Source organism: Hibiscus syriacus, unplaced genomic scaffold (assembly GCF_006381635.1).
Source record: "Hibiscus syriacus cultivar Baekdansim isolate YM2019G1 unplaced genomic scaffold, ASM638163v2 tig00112253_pilon, whole genome shotgun sequence".
NCBI lineage: Eukaryota > Viridiplantae > Streptophyta > Magnoliopsida > Malvales > Malvaceae > Hibiscus > Hibiscus syriacus.
In genome coordinates this window covers 614,203-636,205 of record NW_024063283.1, presented here as the reverse complement: position 1 = coordinate 636,205, position 22,003 = coordinate 614,203, and the positions used below count along the sequence as shown (strand labels likewise).

Below are 22,003 nucleotides of genomic sequence, written 5' to 3'. Positions count from 1 at the left end.
CCGCTAAAAGCGTGCCTCGGAACTAATATCCAACAGACAACTTAGGATGCTTTCCAGAGGTACTTTTCAGACCCACACAAGGAAGCCCAATGCTCCTCATGAGGTGTGACGTTTCTCCCTACTTAGACAAATCGGGATTGAGCTCGGGTTTAGAGCTATGATCTGCATCAGTCCTAAGTAATATCATAGAAGTGTAAGCACTAACCATAGAGAAACTATTTTTTTATATGAAATAACATAACGAATTGTAAATTAAATAATATCAAACTCATAATTTCCAAAATCCTAAATATAGGGTAACCAACTCGTGGCTCGACTATCAAGTTGTTTTAAAAACAAAACGTCCCCAGTGGAGTCGCCAAACTATCGACATCGTTTTTCGCCTGAGTGGAGAAAGACTGATACCGACTTGGGGGTTTTCCTTTGAAAAGAGTTTCGAAATGTGAGGATTTGCCACCAGTCATTTAAGGTGTGATAGGGACACCATGAAAACCTGGTGATTTTAATAAAAAAAACATTTTTTTTATTAAAATATCGAGTTTTTGGATATGCAAAAATCCAGAAATCCAAAATCAGGTTCGGAAGTCAATTAAGCGTGGGGAAGGATTAGCACCCCACAAGCACCCAAAAATTGGTACCTAGTTGATTATCCTATATTTAAAATTGAAAAATTTGAGTTCGATCTTTATTTAATTTGAAAATCATTACAGATGAAAAGTTGAAACGAGTATACGTTTATTAAGGCCGATAACATTCGCCCCTAGCACAAATGGATGATACTATTGTGCCTAATAATCAGATATTGCCTTAATCAGATCATTATGCATTTTTGAAAAGAATGTTAACCTATTTCGGGAATCACCAGTAGTCACCCTTGAGCATACTTGCGAGAGATCTACCATTAATTCTCTAATAAGTGAAGATTGTCTTAGGTTTAAAAATAAAATGCAATCAAACAAATTTGTATTCATCCTAATTAAGCTAAGGGTAAATTAAGGCATTTTTTCTAGATTAAAGTGTCAAATTATGAAAATTAAATAACCTAGAGGCATGAACCTAGAAATGTTGGTTCTAATATTAACTCTATATGATTTTTAATCAATTATTGAATCGAATAATCGATATGGTCTCTTGAGCATTTAGGCAAGGGCCAACTCAGATTACTCCCTAAATTAAAAGACTATATTAAAATCTAGCTAAAATGGAGGCTCTATTTAACCTATTTCATTATGTCGATCCTAAAGGTCTAATTGAAGTTCAGGGACAAAAAGGTCAAAGAACTAAAATATCAAGTTCTAAAAGACTAAAGTTTAAGGACCTAAATCAATAATGCTCTAGTTATTAATCTAATTAATTATTTTAATCAGAAAATCAATTTGAATCCTTGAGCATGAAGGCAAGGACCAAATTGTAAATTCCCTTTTTTAAAGTCTAAATGTGAAGAATCTAAGCCTAAAGGATTGAACTTGAAATCTTAATAAAATAAATTGAATTTAAAGAATATACCGTAGTGAACGTACCTAAAAAGAAAAGTGAAAAATTATAATGGTTATTAAAATAAATAAAATAAATAATTTAAAGGAAAAGAAGATAAAATTGAGAAGCTAGTAAAATGACTTAAAGTGAAAACTAAATTAAAATAAAATAAAAAATAGGAACTAAATTGCAATAAATTAGAATTAGGGACTAAATTGAAATTTATAGGAATATTTAGAGACTAAATATTAAATAACTATGTGAATTAAACAAATGACTAAATTGAAATAAATGCAAAATTAAACATGTAATCGAAGAATTAAAACAGGGACCTAAATGTAAAAACCCGACTAATGTTGAGGAACATGAAAAGAGATAAACCAAAAATTAGTATTAAAACATAAAAATGGAAAATAGCCAAATTAGGACGAAATTAAAAGTATTCAAATGAAACATATTGGGATTAGTGACCAAAATAAACACATGAGTAAAATCAAGGGACTACGTGCATGATTATCCCACCGGGACCAAAACGTACAACATCAAGGTAAAACGACGTTGTTTTCTTTGGTTATAAATACCCCCTTATAACCCTTTTTTTCCATATTTCATTTTAATTTAATTTCTTTTTGTTTTGGGTATAGAGAAGCTATATCTTCTCTCTAAGCACGGCTGCTCGTCTGCCGTCTTCGCCATCGCCAGTCACCGTCGCCAATGATCGTTAGCCACCAAATTTTTAGGTCTCATTCGTCTCATCACGATGATCACGTATATGGGCTCTATTTTGCACAAAATGGCGTCCAACGTCACGAAACTAGGTCGAGACCTTTCGATTTAGGTGCCCCGATCTACTCCGACAGCCGTTGGATCGTCTCCATTTCGAGATTTGTTGCTCACTGACTTCTCTTCTCCCTCCTGACTCGGTTCTGTGAACGGAGGTCCCCGTTGAAGGCAACTGCTCTGCTTTCTTCTCAATTTATTTTTTGCCTCTGTTTTGCTCAACTGTCGAACCTAAAAATAAAAAAGGCTATGGTTTCATGTTAGTTTAGAAACCTAGAGAATATTGATGCTGGAAAGTTTTTCTTTTATTGCTTTTAAATTTCCGGGGAGGGCCTTACAATGCATGTTCTTGGGTTTTATACCCTTTGTCACAGAGAAAATAAATGATTACAATTTTGTTTGTTGTTTATTGTTTGCTGCTACATGTTGCGTGGAGTGCTGGAATTCAGGTGATGGTGGCGTGCGTGGAGTGCTCTTCAAGTGTTGGGGCAGGAAGCGGCGACTGTTGATTGGGGTGTTCGGGGTGGCTACCCTAGAGCTAGGGTCAGGTGCGGGTCGGGTTTGGTCAGGTGCGGGTCGGGTCTGGTTTGGTATGGGGCCGATTTGAGGTCTCAGTTGGGTGTTATTAATTCTGGTTGGATTTGGGCTGGAGGCCCGGTTGTAAAAAAATGGTGATCACACACACATATATAATTTTAATAAAAAATCATTCATCTTACATCACTTTAATTAACTTACGATTAATAATAATGATATTTTTAAAAGGAGTTTTTTTATAAAAAAATAATTTATTTTATTTCATCTTTAATTAACATACTATTAATAACAATGATATTTTTTATTAGTTTGAGGTAAGTACAAAATAGTATCTGTTTAAACACAACCTTCAACTACTTGACATTAAACACTTATACTCATGACAGTTATGATTATCGAACGCAAAACCCCAAAGAATAATAAAGATAATTGAATTTTTACATCTTAGATAACTTTTATATATTGACATGTATAATAAAAAACAACAAAATAAATCAATCAACCTTAAAAAATAAAACTCACGTCCATTTTTTTAACATAAATCTTCATTGCATCTCTTTTCAATATTGCAAATATAAATTTGAATAGATTACGAATAAAAAAAATTAGTTTTAAATTGATTAAATTAAAATAATAGTAAAAAATACAATTTTACTTTCTCCAAAAGTAAATTTAATAAAATAATAAAAGTAAAATTATCCTAAAATAATTTACGAGTAGAACACTATTGGAGAGCGAATTAGAAGCATCATTTTTTAAGAATTAAATAATCACCTTCAATCTCAAATACATCATTTTCAAGAGTTAAAATAATCAATTTAGGATCCAAATTCTAAAAAAAAGATCCGTGTTATATTGTTCAAAGTTATTGTTGATAGAATGAAGATAATATAATATAAATTAGATTAATCCAATCTTTATCATGTGGAACCATCACCATTAATAAATTAAATGCTCAACGTAGAAACATTCCTAAATTCACTGATATTTTGAAATTTTGGAGCTTTTTTTTGTTTTTTTTACCATTCAAGAAGATATATTTTTCTTGTCATATAATCATCTGATGAGGATGAAGAAAAATATAGGTTAACATATTTTTAGAAAATTGCTCATTCTTTATACAATTTGGTTATTAAATCAGTTTATAAGTAATTATAATATTGTCTCTCGTAAATAATTTGAAAAATAAAAAAATAGTTAGATTAAATTTGAAATTAAATAAATTAATGAGAGATATATAAAAAATTTAAAAATTTAATGAGACTGAAAAAAAATTAGAGTTTCTTAAATATAAAGATGGTGGGAAGGGACCTGAGCAATAGCTCCTAATGCTCCCTCTAATATTAACTTCAAAATCAAAATCAAAATATTGATTAATAACATTAATGACAATGAATTCAAACCATCAAGATCAATAAATTAATTGTTAAAAGTAAAAGTGTACATGAATCCCTTAATACTTGAAATCTTTAACCATTTCTTTTGTTTTAATCTTCTAAAAGATATATTTTTTATTGTCGTAAAACCTTTTTACGAAAATACAAAATAATTTATTTCTTGAGAACTACTATCTTTTTTATATAACTATTATTGAATCAATTTATAAATATTTATAATTTTATCTCTTATCAAAATATTAATACAACTTATAATATCTAAATTTCATTTTCATGACACTTTATATATATATAACAAGTGTAATATAATTATTCACTTAATTTTATATCATATTTTATAATAATTGTATACATTAAACACATCTGCCTATTATTATCGAACATATGCATAATGAAAGTTTTCTAACTATAGTGTTTCTTTATATCTCTCTTCTCATTGTTTACATTCCTTTTAAGATTATCCAATATCATCATTGATCAATTGAGGGGACATAAACTTCTTAGTTTGGTTATGTTTTCGATCTTCTCGACATGGGAAGGTTTTGGGGTAGGACTAAGTGGAGGCTTGAAATATTTTTTGTCATTATCAATATTCAACAGGTTTTCCATATAGGATGCACTGCTACTACTAGGTGGAATGTTCTCCAACAAATGAAATTCTCGAGTGTTGGTGTATACGAAGAATTCGGCCCCGTTGCTTCGTCGTCAGAGTTTAAGGATCTTACCAGCGACGACACATGTGTAAGACTGTCGGCATGAAGGACATCTTCTATTCTCCACATGATTGTGAAAGCCAAACTCTCTATAACCCTTGAATAACTCTCTAGGATAGCATGTCCTACATCCTGTGAAGTTCAAAGAATTAAGTTTTTCGAACTCGAATAAATAGAAAATGATATCAATGACATTTCTATACTCTTTACCTTGTTTTCTTGGATCTTAGATACATCGAGTGCGGATTGTGGAAGACCCGGAAAGCGATGCTTAATTAGGCATAGGATCATCTCGACCCTCTCTTAGAAGAGTTCCCGTTTCTCTGAGGTAATGGATGAACCCCAAGGCGACCTTCCATCTTTGTGGTGCATTTTCCTCTTCCAAATGATCATCGAGGCCTCGATTCTGTTTTTGTGATCTAGAACTCTGTGTTCGGTCAACAAGTCCATGGTCGAAAGGAATTGCGCTGGATCAAAGTACTCCACCGTGATGCTTCTATAGATAGAATCACCAAGGCTTTCTCTTCCATTCTACGTTGACATCATTTGGGAGCATTGATCTTAGTTAAAACCGTTTAAATGGTTTTAGTTCATAAAGAGTTGCATTTCTTTTACCTTAGGGAGGGAGTCGATGTAGCTTTCGGGGACTTCGATTTTGGACAGGACTGCAGCATTGATGGCCATAGCTGCTTTTAGTACCTGGCTCACAGCCTCCTTCTCGGATTGCAGCCATTTTCGCGATGTTTCCGATAATCCATTTGATGGAACCTTAACCACCGGATGCCACCATTTCCCATCCCTTTGGCTGTTTTCGTTCACAAGATCGTTGCGTTTGGACACATACCAAAATTCCTTTTATCGTCCAAAACCATCAAGGGTCTCCTGTTTCATTACAAATTTGATCACCAACCACATTACTAATCTTTGCTACATTTTCAACTGAATTTACCATGTTAGAAGGATATGGTAACGCACAATAAGCAACGAGTTGAGCTTGAGCAGGCCGGGTATGTTGACGTGCAAATCCTTCCTCTGCTTTGTGACCATAATCTATCAAAGTCGAAACAAATCGTTGCACGTTAATACAATGATCAAAATGCAGCATGAAGAAATAGTTTTATAAAATTCGTGGCTTGTATGAGCTCGATTTTTCGAGAGAAATCGGACCAGTACCTCCATGAACGTTCCGTCAGCCGCTTTCTGTTGTGAAGGAACAAATTCGACAATGTGATCAGTTACAGATAAAAGCCAATCCATTTCTTTTCTCCACCTTGCCTTCCTATCTGGTGACATCGGTGCCAATTTCCCTTGCTCTCCAAAAATGGATGCTGCTTTATAATTATAGCCAATACAAATGTGATTATTATAACGTCCATCAACAATTAGGCTCAAAATTCGGTGTCTTTTTTTTTCTTCTCATTATCCTTAAAATGTTCATTCGAAAAACTCTGAAATGGCCGAGAAGGATATGATCCTTACCAGCAAGATTTGTGAATGCATTTGACAAAGCCAAAGCTGAAGAAACACTTTTGCCTCCTCCCGACATGTCTTCACCCAAAAGCAACTTGGCAAACCTTTCCTTCATCAGTTCCAAATCTGTATCAACCCTCCAAAAAAGGCTTAAATCGATTAATTTATTCAGTTCGAATCGAATAAGTTTAAGTTCAAATCTTAATATCTACAACTTTCTTACTCAGTTAGACTAAACATGTTTAATATTCGAATCTCAATATATGTAATCATTCAAACTGTCAAACAGTGAAGGGGGTTGAAATTGCACCTGATCTATCTTGCTCATTATTTCTTGCGTGAATATTGGTTGATTGATGGTGATGATCGTCTTCCACGGCAGTATCAGTCGTTCTCCCAATGCGTAGAGATCCATAGCTGTGAATGCTGTGCCGGCGTGATAATGATCGAAGCATGTCGATCAAGCTGCACTGCTTCTTCCTTCTTCTTTGCTCCAGACAATTAAGAAGAAGAAAGGGTGAAAATGATTATAAAAAGGATAAAGTTTTCTTTTTCTGTTGAGTTGTTCACCGTTTCGAGTTTCCGTTATGTTTTCCGGTAAGATGCCAACTGTTTTGTGTTATTTATCTTCTCTGCTTGTTTTTCTGTAATGGATTTAACAAGGTATGGCTTACTTCGTTTTTAACTCATTAAGGGTTAGTTGTTTATCTTAAAAATAATTCTAAATTATAAATGATTTTGATAATTATAAAAATATTACTTTTATAAAAACTTTATAAAAAATAATTTAATTATTTTTTAATCACCCATATCCTATCTATTGACAACTAATCTAAATCACATGTTATAAATATTCATTATGGAGCCCACCAATTTCTTTCATTCAATTATCATATTCAAATTCATGTAAATATCAAATTGGCTCCTGCAATTTTGAAGAGTTTTAAAATTTCTATTTATAGTATATTAGTTATATTTTACTTTTAAAGATAATTTTAATGAGTATAGTTAGGTATCGGTTAATAATTATTTTATGTAAATATTTTTAAGTCAGAACCGTAAATGTATAAATAATAAAATAAAAAAAATGAAATTTACACTGTCATTATATTTAGGAGTGAGTATTTGATCAAATTCAGTTAAAATAAATTGAATTAGTCATCAAATTGATAAGTTATGTTTTAAGATTCAAACTTTATTTGAATCTTTTCTAGAATAGTCGAGTTTATATACTTCGAGTCAAATTAAATTGAGTCGATTTTTTGAGTTTAAATCACGTATAACTTTCTTAAACACGTGTCAATGTAAGATAGAATATGACACTCTAATCAAGTTGGAATAGATCAAAATCTTAACAATACATGGCCCATGACAACCCTGCACAAATTTAATATAGTGTGAAAATGCTGTTTTTTTAAAAAAACTTTTTATCAAACTTGGAGATCGAAAACGTTTTTGAAATTAGTTTGGCAATTGATGACTGTTGGTTGTGTACAAAGAGTCATGGGTATATATCTCAAGTTGAGAAAGAAAATGTCTTTAGGAATGTAATTAAAAGAGAATTATTTCTCTTCCTTAATGAATATGGTGAAACAGCTCTCTCACATATGGCACCGTTGTCGTCGGCCTACCGACTCTGTTTATGGCCATGGCAATACATGCTTTCAACATGTCCACGCATGTTTTATATTTTTAAAGAAAATACGGAAGAATTTCTTTGATTTTGTTTTTGGTAAAACTGAATGAGATTCTTTGAATCATATTTATAAGAAAAACAAATATTTAAACTAATGTATTTATTTGCTAGAATTATCTGTTAATTGTTGGAATTATCTGTTGACTGATATAAATTCGGAATAAATATATTGTAATATTACAGCTGTCAATATCTGGAAGATTGACTGGTGAATTTCCACGGTAATAACCTAAACAATTTTGAGGCCAGATTACAATCTTCAAGGCAGTGGACAACAACATAATTTCTGAATATTTATCAACAGATTTAAAGTGATTTAATTCAGTCGTTGGAATCACTAATATATAGTTGTCATAACAGTTATAATTTTGAACGAATCTAGATAGTTTTAAGGTCAGATTTATCCAGCTATAACAAGTTAATTATAACATTTATTCAACCATTATTTTCAGAATTAAATATGTGTTTTTGTTATGGATTATGAGGATGTTTTTACCCCATAACAATCCTATAAATAGATGATCATTTCAGCATTTCTAAACATCCAACTCAAAACAAATTTTATATTTTCTCTCTATATTACTCTTTCCTCTAAAACTTTCTAAGCTTTCTTTTCGGTGCTAAGAGAAGAGTAGTACCATTGTTGTCCACTCCGATCTTTGGGTGTATGATTTTCGGAACTATCGTGTTAACCTCGGGAAATGACCCTAAAGATTTCTAAGCTTTCTTTTCGGTGCTAAGAGAATAGTAGTACCATTGTTGTCCACTCCGATCTTTGGGTGTACGATTTTCGGAGCTATCGTGTTAACCTCGGGAGACGACCACCTACTATAACAATTACACACATTGAGACGAAATCATTTTTAAGGCAATAATTTATACCACGACGCGATTATTTATTTACCGGTTATTTTGTTTTTAATTATCATCTATTCAGGGCTAACAATTTGATTTTACATATATTTTCCAACAATGACCACTCTCATTTTACCCAGTTAATAGTGCGGCTTTCAATTGGGAACTTTAATATTCACAAATGGTCAGCCAATCTGTAGTAAAGGGATAGGCTTTTTGAAGCTAGCTAGATTCTCTTTTCACAAATTTACTTTCCTTTGAAAATCTAGATAGCAGCAGGCACCACTCAAGTTAATCTTGAACTCTTATATTCAGATTAGAGTAACAATTTTCATGGTTCATATCTTGTGTGTGTATATATGCAATGCAGTTTACGTAATATGAAAGAAAGAAGCAAAAGAAGGGATGTTAGAGGTTAATTCAAGCACATTTGGCAGGAAAGATTGAACAACAAATGAAAGGAGGACCAAATTTGATAATAACATTTAAGCAACAAATAATAGAATCAACCAGAGTGTGTCCATTGTTTACTTTTGTTTTAATCTCTGATGCGTTAAAAAACCAATATAATTTCAATATTTAAAGGATGAAAAAATCCGTTTCCTTTGGTTACTTTTGACGGCTGCTGCCATGTGGAGATTTTGGTTGGGTAGGAACTAGGAAGGACAACGATAAATCTACTTCAATGGAAGACCTTTTTTTTTTCACTCGAAGCATCGAGCTTTGACATGGATTAAAGCTTCGAACGATAACCTCCGGATAATGGATGCTATGTTTTAGGAAAGTGTGGATACAAAACTCGACTTTGGTTTGTCTAATTGCAAACCTCTGTGTTATGGCTGCCTTAAATTTATTGTATCTTGTGTTGCAGGCGGTGGAGGATTCCTTAAATCCGAGTTGGGTCATTACTCTCGGGTCCTATCTCTATCATCGCAAGGGTGGTGGCCATTGGAAATCTTCATCGAATCTATCGTGACAGGATGCAGTAATGGAATGCGAGCATTGAACTGGATATTGGTCACTAGTATTAATCCATTTCAATTTACCTTATCCCCTTGCGGCTGCAGTCGGCTAGCGGCCATCTCCGGGGTTGGAATTGTTCAAAGCATTCTGATGACTCTGTTTCGGATCTGCCCCAATGTGTCAAGGAAGTTAACGTGGTGATGTTTTGTGGTATGCTCATTGTATATCTGTCGTGGTCTTAGAGTGCAAATCTCTTGTATTTTGAGCAGCAGGATTTTGGAGTTGTTTAACTCCTTATCTGTGCCTTATGACAACCAATTTCCATTAAGTTTAACTATTTGATTTATACAAAAGATTTCAACAGTTAATATTAATAAAGACTAATTTAAATCAATATGATAGAGATATTCATGTGAAAACTTGCTACGATTATATTAATAAATTCAATAATCGGGTTGTGAAAATATTAACTTTACAAAAATTATTAAAATGTATTAAATAACTCTATTTTTCTACTAATGTATTCTTCTTCTTTTTTCATATTACAAAAGCCATACCTTTAAATCAAAGCCGTCTCTCCCTCTCAACATATTTTTTTCTCTAAAATTTTTTGCCTTCTTTTTTCCGTGTGACTTTTGTTTAGCTAGCAATGAAACCAATCTTAATGTTGATTGCCGACCACCAGTGATTATTAGTTATCTTAATTTTCATATTATGCATTTTTTTTCTTTTTTCTCAAGTTTTTTTTTAATTTGGAATAAGAATATATGCTCTTCTAACACGTTTTTATGTGCTCGTGTGGACGTGTTTAATCTACTTTTGTGACATGATCCTTATGAATTTTGATACGTTTTTCGCATACCTTTGCGATTTTTTTTGGTGCTTGCACAAAAACTACCACGACATTCATTTTCTAATTGGTTTGTAGGTGATCACGTCTAGTCAAATCTTTTTGGTAAAAGGTTGTTTGTCGATATAATCAGAATTGTGTAGCGAAACAGCCTGCTAAATAGTTTGGTCCGCTCACCACTCTTTTTATCACTTCGTAAAGCATGTCGTTTGACATAGACAATGAGTTTTTATGAAAGTTAATGGATTTCTTTGATGTTGGTTGTCATTCTCAATGAAATGTTTCGTTTTTCTTCGTATATTTGGATTAAATATTTTTTTTATTAGTTTTTGGCAATTATTGTCTTCAATCTTTTCTCTATGTTTGGGTGTGTTGTAATTATGATTCTTTTCATTATTATTTTTTTGTAAGTTATGTAATGTATCTAAATAAAGTTTGAGATTATCTTGTAAATATTAGTATTCTAGTTTATCTCTAACTCTAGCCTATTTTAAAGATAAGGATAAGGCTAACTTAGCTAGGACTCTTAACTTAACTAGGACTCTAGCACATTTCGTATATATATAGGTTACTGTCTTGTTTTTATTAAAAGTAACGGTGGGTAAAACTTCTCTTCTTCACTAGTAAATATATTTTCTACATGGTTTCAATTAGGTTAGATCCTATCTTGTTCTATTCCGACCATGATGGTATTCCCAACCTCTGTTGAGGTTGTTTCTAAGGCTGCATTCCCAACCTCTGTTGAGGATGTTTCTAAGGCTGCATCCTCTGACTCTCCCACAGTCCCAGTTGATTACCCTTCTACTTCAAAACAACCGCCTCTGTGTGACTCTCAAGGGCACTCTTTTACGGCCACTACTGCTGACAGTAGTTTGTTCCATCTACAGCATGCGTGTGTTGTGTGTGACGGTAGCATTTCTTCAGCTCCATTACCTTCTTCGCTTGTTTTTACTCCATGGATTATTGATTCTAAGGCTAGTGATCATATGATCAAGGATTTCAAATTATTTAAAAATTTTAACAGAGCAATATCTTATTCTAATGTTTGGATTATTGATGGTTAGGTTTCGGCAATTGCCAGCAGTGGCACTATTCAACTAAACATGCATATTATTTTACCCTCTGTTCTTTATGTTTCGAATTTGACTTGCAATCTCCTTTCTGTGAGTAAATTATCTGCTGACTTGTGATGCACTACTCGTTTTAACTCCGATATTTGTGAATTTCAAGATTCAAGCCCAAGGAAGATGATCGGTAGTGCTAGGCTTTGTGGTGGCTTTTACATTTTTTACACCTCTCCTCTCATTCAAACCCACGCTAACTCTAGTATTTTGTCTCCTTTTATTTTGGTTTCTCCATTGCATAATGATGTTTCACTTGAGATATTTTTATAGCATTTCAGGTTAGGTCATCCTAGTTTTTCCTATCTAGTAAAGTTGTTTCCTAAGCTATTCATTCATAAATATCCTTCGTCTTTTTCTTGTGATATTTTCACTTTATCAAACAAACCCGAAGTACATATAATCCTTCTCCATATTATTCATCCAAATATTTTACTATTATACACAGTGACATTTGGAGTCTTTCTCGTGTTAAAAACTTAAACGAGGTTTGTTGGTTTATTTTATTTATTGATAGTTATTTTCATACTACGCAGATTTTTCATATGCACCATAAATCTGAGGTTGGTCGTATCTTTAAACAATTCCACAAAATGGTTGAAACTCAATTTCAGAATTCTATTGAAAATTTTAAGTCTGATAATGTTAGTGAATATTTTTTCACTCGTTGGAGTCTTTCTTTCAGGAAAAGGGAATTGTGCATATCACTTCTTGTGTCAATCCACTTCAACAAAATGGGATCGTTGAGTGTAAAAATTGGCATCTTCTTGAGTTTACTAGATTACTTCTTTTTTCTACAAGTGTTCCTTAGTATCTTTAGGGTGAGACTCTCTTAACTGCTACATATTTTATTGATTGTATGCCTAGCAAGGTTCTTCAATTCCAGCGTTTTAGGGACGTCTTTACTCAATTTTTTCTCCCATTTTAAACCTTTGACTACTCGTGTTCCTTTTGGAGTCTTGTTTTTGTTCACAACCGTACCATCTTTAAGTCTAAATTCAATCTTTGAGTGTTTGGATGTGTCTTTATTGGGTATTTTTCTTATCAAAAGGGTTAATACTAGTGACTTACCAATTACTCAAGAAATGAAGTACGATGATATACAAGTCTCCCTATTCTTAGTTGTGACTTATGGTAAACTAAATATGGTTTTAAGAATTTTACAATTAAGGTAGACATCATTCACATTCCAGACTTAGTGGAGGAAACATTAAAAAGTCCATAGTAGAAGAAGGCGATGAAAGAAGAACATTCGACACTTAAAAACAATAAAACTTAGATTATTGTTGATCTCCCTAAAGATAAGAATCTAATTGGTTGTAAATGTGTTTACCATAAAGTACAAAGTGGATGGTAATGTTGAATGATATAAGGCTAGACTTATGGCAAAAGGTTTCACTCAGACTTATGGTGTGGATTATCAAGAGACTTTTGCTTTGTTGCAAAATTCAACACGGTAAAAGTATCCTTAGCCATGAATAAGGATTGGGTGCTTCATCCACTAGATGTCAAGAATGTGTTCCTAAATGGTAATCTCGAAGAAGAGGTTTATATGTGAGTTCCATCGGGAGTACGAATAACAACAGGAAATCATTAAGTAGGCAAACTGTTGAAGTCTTTATATGGACTAAAATAGTCTAGTAGAGTTTGGTTTGACAAGTTCACTGAGCTACTTTTACAAGAAGATTATAAGCAATGTCGATTTGACCATACTCTATTTGTAAAGAATGCATCAAACAAGAAAAATATAATCTTAATTGTGTAAGTTGACGATATCATCATCACAGGTGATGACTTAGTGAAGATAAATAGATTGAAGGTGTCATTGGTGAGAGAGTTTGGAACCAAGGATTCGGGACTTTACGATATTTCTTGCACATGGATGTGACGAGATCAAGAGAGGGCAATGTTATCAACCAAAGGAAGTATATTCTAGACTTGTTTTCTGAGACTATAATGACTGGTTGTAAGCGTTTTGAAACTCCATGGAAACAAATTGGAAGTTTAGTAAATTAGTCTCATAAATAAATAGAAATATCAAAGGTTGGTAGATAAGCTCATTTATCTATCACTAACTAGACCAAACATAGCTTTCTCTATCAGTATTGTGAGCCAATACATGAGTGATTGTAACACCCAAATCCCACGGATTCGAATGCCACACGACCACCAAAGTGGTTAACCCAAAAATATTTCTTCGAAACCATACTCACTTTAAAATATTTGTACAACAAATGAAATCATAAAATTTACAAAAGCGAGACCCCAATTTAGAAATTCAATAAATAAAATAAATAATTAAAATGTTAAAAACTGACTCATTTCAAATTATGACCTCTACATGCTCACTAGGTCCTCATTACTGTACTCCGGTACTCTACTGAGATTCTTCCGATGATGTCATTACAAAAGTGGTCATTCCAACAAACGAAATCACGTGCATACAAATACACTCAAAAACATATTGAGGTAAGTCTAGTGGTATGGTCGGAGGAATTTTACGTACATCTCGGGACAACACTCCTAACTTACCTAGCATATACAAAAGTAAATCACAAACATGAGATAGGTCTAGCAATGTGGTCGAATAAATTTTACGTGCATCTTAGACAATATACTAGACTACCTAGAACGTGATAGCTTCGAGGTAAGAACCAAAATTTTACGTGTATCGGAAGAGCCCTTAGACTATCTTGGATACTCGAGAGATCATGGTGAGTACCATAATTTTACAAGAATCGAAAGCTCACATCCCAAACCTATTTGATCATAAGGTACAATCCAAAATTTTAAATGCATCGAATACTTACCGATACGATCCAGAATTGTATGTGCATCGGATGCATACCAAGTAAGATAATATCTGAATATTTTACAAATAGAGGACGATTGTCATAATTTTAGAGTAACTCGAGTGTCCTGATCGTTTCCCGAGCATCATACAAAGGCAAATCGTATGTCATCCTAACTTGCTTGATTTCTAGGTAAGATTTTGGTATTGATACACTGCCAGCATTATTGATACTGACCTTTGAGTATCGATACTAACCTTGAGTATCGATACCAAAAATAGCTTCGATGCTTTGAAAATTGCCTCAGATTAGCTAATTAGTAGTGACACTCTAGTTATTCTCCTTGATTTCCCCTTGATTCGACCTTGAATTTGAAGGACAATTGATACTCTCTTGTTATGCATAATAACTTGTATAGTTATGTAACGGCCTGAATATCGACCTAGAAGTTTTGAGTTGACCCAATAATTTATTTAATAGATTATTATTAAATGAAGGTACATTGGTTCAAATTTGAGTTTAATCGAATTAGAAATAGCCATGTAGAAGTTAAGAAAAGGGTTTTTAAGCTTAGGAAGAACATTGAAGGACCAAGACTGTAATTATGCCATGAATGAAAACATGGCTGATTAGGAGGATTTTTAGTTTATTTTCACGTGGGTTGGGGGAAGTTTTTTCTCTTTTTCTTCTCCAAAAGCTTCTTCCTATTTATCTTCTCTTATCCCTTCACATTCTTTCTTTTCTTTCTCTTCACTCAAGAAAGAACAAAGAAAAAGGTTTCACCTTTCTCCATCTCCTTCCTTAATCTGAAATCTATAGGTATATTCATAACCTAGAGTCTTGAGCTTCATGAAAAGCTCACAATCTCCATAAATAGTGTTCTTGAGCTTTCATAGGCTTTTGGGAGGATTTAAGCTCCAAGAGCTTCCTCCAATATTCCCATTCGATATTCATGTGTTATAGTTGTAATTTAATAAATAATATCCTTCATTTTCATGTTGGACCCAGTTGGTGGCTCTTGAGTGAAGGAAAGATTGATCCTTGGGTAGTTATAGACATTTTGAAGATTCTAGGGACTGAGGTAACACACTATAACTCTTCTTTACCACTTTAATGGCATTTAAATGAATATGTTGCATGTATGGGGAAAGAAAAACATGTGGGGTTTCGTTCAAATAAGCATGCTAGAGCAATTTCATGGCAATATTGGTATTTGTGTGTTGCAAGCATGAAAGTTAGTACCTTTTGACCTTAAGACACTAAATAAGATGTTAAACATGTTTACTAGTCTTAGAGGAAGTGTTGGGTTAATTTTTTGGTGTTTCCCGAGCTTAAACAATTCATTCCTAGAAAAAGATCGGTCCCTCGACCAAAAGGATCGATCCTAAAGTTTCTGTAGAGTAAATGATTGATCCCTTTTAAAAATGATCGACCCCTCTGGGAAAATGATCAATCTCTTTGCTGTTTTGCTCGATGGAAAAGAGTGAAATTACGTTCATTAGTGTTATAAAGTATTGAGAAATGATGTCTTGACCTCATCATGTGGATGAGTTCAATTTGGTCCATCAATTGATTCACTTTAAACCCTTAATCGGAAATAACATTGATAATGGTCAGCTCGACTAATAATGTTATGAAATAAAGTGACATAAACTAGCCTTTGTTTGATACTCGGAAATGGCTAGGACACCCGAGTTACTCTAGCATTATGATGTTTGTCTGTTATATGTCTGGATATCTTTGTTTGGGAACGCATATGATGCACGTTAAATTTTGGGTTGTACCAGTACGAATTCTGATGCACGTTAAATTCCAGGATCATACCTTATGTTCAACTAGGTTTAGGGAATGAGCGTCCGATGCACGTTAAATTATGGACCTCACCCCGACCTCTCAAGGATCCGTGATAGATAAGGGATACAAGTTTCGATGCACGTAAATTTCAGTTTATTACCACGATTGGTCAAATGGATTGTGTGGAAGAACGAGATATCAATTCCTCGAGTTGTCGACCTGTAAAAGCAAATTTGTTATAACACCCTTCTCATTAAGAACTTGTTTTTAATTGACCTCGATCAATTGAAGGTTCATGATCATGCTCTAAGGACATTTTTGTGATTCATGGCTTTGAACTTTCGTAAGATCGAGTCTCTGACGTAATCTCATTTTCTGAGGGTTGATCCCATCGATGATGTCGGGTAGGCACTCTAATATGCAATGTTTGGGTAGATAAATTCTCTCTCTTAATAAGATCAAGTCTTCTGGTTTGATAAATTCTCTTTACCGTTGATTCTTAAGGGCTCATATGTGGTTCGATAAAATTTTCGCTAGCTTGTTAAGCGAATGACTTCTCATTCTTGTTAAATGAATATTTTCGATTTACAAGATATTATTTTCGGTTCAAACGTCATTTAGTGAAGAAAGGCCGTACCTTATTCTAAAGGATTGTGTTAAAATCTCATGAAATCTTATTCGACTGATCGAAACCCTATTTGAAATGTGTGTTATTCTTCTAAATCAGTAACAATGGGAAACAATTTTTACAAAACTTGTACGTCTTCAGAAGAAATCTCTTATTCGATTCCTATAGACCGTAGATCCTTACTTTTTTTATCATAAAGGAGGATCCATATAATAAATGTCTGCACAATCTTTCAAATTATACTCCTTATTATGATCGCGTCATTTTGTTGGTTAATTCCCTCAATGGCATTCCTATGTGTTAGACCTAACTCAAGAGCCATCAAATAAACCATTTCTAATGAATTAAGTGGAAGCCACCTTAATTTTAAAGATTTCCAACCTATGATCTTTGAGTAGATTTGTATGCAGACGAAGAAGTCTTTTCCCTTCTTTGATAAGAGAATGCCTTTTCAACTTGCTAAACGGATGCTCAGAAGTTCTAATGGAATTCTGTATTTGGATATCCTATGAAGGAAAGTGGTCGTATTATTTTCAAAACAACCATGTTCAGTTCTAAGAAGAGTCATTAGTATGATAATCTAATTGTTTGTTATTAAGAGTTTCGTTATTATGGGAATTCCTTGTCACCTTTGAGGGATCCTTGGTCCATGATTTTTGTTTTGTCAAATTATGTTAAATTAAAGTTACAAGTTTGAACTTCTGCAAAGGTTTGCACTGTATAATTTTTTTAACTTGATGGATTCATTAAGGCTCAGTTTCCTTGAGCTGATAAATCCTTTTCATAAATTTTGAGATGATATCCCTTGATCAGTTTGCAAGAAGTCTGATAATCAAGCTAGGCCTTAAAGTGTTTCTCGTATTATGAAACGACCCTGAAAGTGAAAACATGTATATGTGAATCCCTTGGATGTTTCACATGTTGCACAGACTTTCTTTTGTTAAGCCTCGAATATTCTATCACATTCTGATGTTTTGATCAATGATCATTCTTAGCAAGTTCTTTAAAATGTCATATAATTCCTTAAGAGAAAAATAAATATTTGTATGTTCGTCTCATTTCCATGCTATGCTCTGTATAATTCAAGTATGATAAGACCTCTGATCGTTTTGGGCTCTACCTTGTTGGTAGACATTTGTTCAGCCTATGATGATATTACATTCGATTTTTTCATCCTTATCACCTTTACGATGACTTTATTCAAGCTTTATTAACGTAAAACTTGTTAGAGGGGTGTCGTGAACCAAAGATTATGTTATCTCAAAACGATAAAATTTGGTCAGTATGTTGAAACCTTCATACGTTCGTAAATTTTTTGTAATAGAAAATTCGTTAAAGTAAGTTAACTTTGTCATTGTATTTTTTGGTTAATCTACTAAATAATCAGAATTATTTCGTTTAAAATGCATATTCCCTGAAAGATTTTCTCTTTTTGTCTAAGAGTCTCGTACGAGAATCTGGTCGGCTAGCAAGTATTGAGTTTATTCTGGTCAGATACCTTTTAATCCTTTAGGTGCAATGATTCATATGATACATTTTGAATACAATAGAATGCGAATAGTAAAGGTCTTCGGAAGGACTTGAGGGGTCACCAAAGGTTGTACAGTTCGAATGTTAAACTAATAGTTTTGTTGGGATCAACTTTCTGCATGAGTTTAGAGACATGTTTTGTGAGACCATGATGGGCTGAAGTTGAAGTGGATGCGAATGTTCACCCTATGTACTAAAATAACATAGGTGAGTTAATGATTTGCAAGTCTCAAGGTGTGATACTCGAAGCATAAAGATTCATCTGATTTTGTCAGTAGCATTCATGCATGAACATAAATCTACTCAGCTAAGTGAGCTAAGCCTCATCAGTAATGGCTTCATGCCGGTATGTGAGCGTGAGCCATATACACTTCATAAAACCCTTAAGTCGGAAAGAGGTTGCAAGAGATCTTCTTTATGAAGCGTATCCTTAAAGAGATTTAGATATCACTAGTCTCGCTAGGCAAGTGGCTGATTTCTAGTTATGAACACCTTAAGTGCTCTACCCTACGTGATGTGTGCGTGTGTTGCGAGGCAAATGAGACAATTAGGTAGCGTAATTGAGTATTAAATCATAGTTGCGCATTAAAAGCTCAGAGGTTGATGTTAGGAAGCCAATTTTTTTCTTTGTATCTTCTATAGTTGGTATCACGACAGTGTTGAAAAGTGCAATAAGATCTCAAATTTTAGCACGATGGATTACCTATGTTCAACATGTAAAGGAACTTACAGGTTATGCAGTGAATTAACTTGATTAAGTAAGATTAGTCAAAATGAGACTCATTGAGTTAGCAGTTCTCAAAGTTATCAAGTTATGCAATGAAGTTTCTTAGTGGTTGATCTAAGATGTGTCGTTGTTTAGACCGAGTAAATTTCAATGTTGGGGAGAGTTGTAATGCCTCGAATATCAGCCTAGTAGCTTCGAGTCGACCCAATAATTTATTTAATATATTTATTATTTAACGAAGGTTCCTTGGTTCAAATTTGAGTTTAATCGAATTAGAAATTAGCCATGTAGAAGTTAAAAAAGGGATTTTTAAGCTTAGGAAGAATATGGAAGGACCAGAGCGTAATTATACCATTGAAGAAAAATGGTTGATTTAGGAGGATTTTTAGCTAATTTTCATGTGGGTTGGGGATGGTTTTTCTCTTTCTCTTCCCCAAAAGCTTATTAATTTTTATCTTCTCTTCTACCTTCATCTTCTTTCCTCTCTTTCTCTCTACTCAAGTAAGAACAAAGAAAAATGTTTCAACTTTCTCCATCTCCTTCCTCAATCTGAAATCTAGAGGTAAGTTCATAGCCTAGAGTTCTTGAGCTTCGTGAAAAGCTCATCGTCTCCATAAATGGTGTTCTTTAGCTTTCATGGGGTTTTGGGAGGATTTAAGCTCCAAGAGCTTTCTCCAATGTTCCATTCGATATTCATGTGTTATAGTGTTGTTTAATAACTAGTATTTTCATTTTCACGTTGGTCCCGATTAGTGGCTCTTGAGTGATGGAAAGTGGAGTAAAAACCCCCTTTTGAGCTAATTCAAGAAATATTGATCCTTGGGTATGCTATAGATGTTTTGAAGTTTTAGGGGCAGAGGTAACACACTATAACTCTTAATTACCTCTTGTAATGTCATTTAAAATGAATAATGCATGGGGCAAGAAAAATCAAATAAGCATGTTAGAGCAATTTCATGCATGGGGCAAGAAAAGCATGTGGGGGTTTGGTTCAAATAAGCATGTTAGAGCAATTTCATGGCAAGATTCATATTTGTGTGTTGCAAGCTGAAAGTTAGTATATTTTGACCTCTAATACACTAAATAAGCCATTAAGCATGTTACTAGTCTTAGGGAAGTTGGTTGATGTTTTGGGTGTTTTTAAGCTTAAGCAAGGCATTCCCCAAAAAGGATCGATCCCTCGACCAAAGGGATCCATCCCAAAGTTTCTGTCCAGCAAATGATCAATCCCTTTTCAAAATGATCGATACCTCGGGGAAAGGATCAATCGCTCGACCAAAAGGATCGATCCCAAAGTTTTTGTGTAGTAAAGGATCAATCCCTCGAAAGAAAGAATTGATCCATTCGTTGTTTTTTCTCAATGGAAAAGGTGAAATTATGATCATTAATGGTCTAAAGTATTGAGAAATGATGTCTTGACCTCAGCATGTGAATTAGTTCATTTTGGTCCATCAATTGATTTGCTTGAATACTTAAACCCTTAATCAAAAATTCATTAATAATGATTAACTCGACTAATAAAGTTATAAAATAAAGTGACATAAAACTAGCCTTTGTTTGATACTCGAGAAAACGGCTAGAACAACGAGTTACTCTAGCATTATGATGTTTATCTGTTATATGTCCGGATATCCTTTGTTTGGGTACACATCCGAAGCACGTTAAATATCAAGTCATACCAGTACGAATTCCGATGCATGTTAAATTTCAGGATCGTACCTTATACTCGACTAGGTTAGGGAATTAGCTACCCAAATACCGTTCTAGATCCTCCAAAAACTGACCTTAACTCCTTGCCTTTAGGGGGTTATTGCACCATTCTTTCACCAACCAAAAGCCATAAATTAATTCCAACATGAAAAGGAATAAAACTAGTTGTTAAAATACAAATAACATAAGAAAATAGATGGAAACATTGGAGGAAGCTCTTAAAGCTTAAATCCTACTTTGAACCTTCATGAAGCTCAAAACCACTATTGGAGAAATGGTGAAATTCTCATGAAGCTTAAGAACCCTGGATTAAGAACCTTACCTCTAGAATTTGGATTGAAGAAGGAGAAGAAAATGTGTAAGCTTTCTTATTCCTTAGCCTGAAAGAAGAAGAAAGAATGAAGAGAAAAGAGGAAATGAAGACGGAAAAGTTTTGGGAAGAGAAAGAGAAAAATGGTCTGCCCAAAGCTCGCCCAACCACGTGAAATCAACTATAAATCCTCCTAAATCAACCATGTTTATCTTCAATGGTAAAATTGCACTCTAGGCCTATTCACTTAAGCTTAAAAATCTTCATTTTATCTTTTACAAGGCTAAATTCTACCCCATTGAACTCAAATTCTAACCCAAGGACCCTCTTGTTATAATAAGTCTATTAAATAAACTATTGGGTTGACACAAAACTACTAGACCAATATTCGGGGTGTTACAACTCTCCCTCCTAAAAGAAATTGTCCTCAAAATTTCCTAAACGAAACTACTAGTTTAAACCTTCGAGCTGCACAACCTTTTTGATTCATTGGGTCCTTCAAAAGACCTTGATTAAATGTATTCTAACCGATTCGAAATACATCGCTACGAATCACTGCACCTCTAAAGGATTAAAAGATATTGACCAAATGAGTCTACAAATTCCTAGTCGATCAACTTTCCAATATTTAGGATTTAAACAAGAAATACGATG

General features: G+C 33.7%; 1 pseudogene; it reads right to left on the bottom strand.

Moving 5' to 3' along the window:
- Positions 1-4,667: 4,667 nt before the first annotated feature.
- On the bottom strand, positions 4,668-6,828 carry LOC120176739 (annotated as a pseudogene).
- Positions 6,829-22,003: the final 15,175 nt, after the last annotated feature.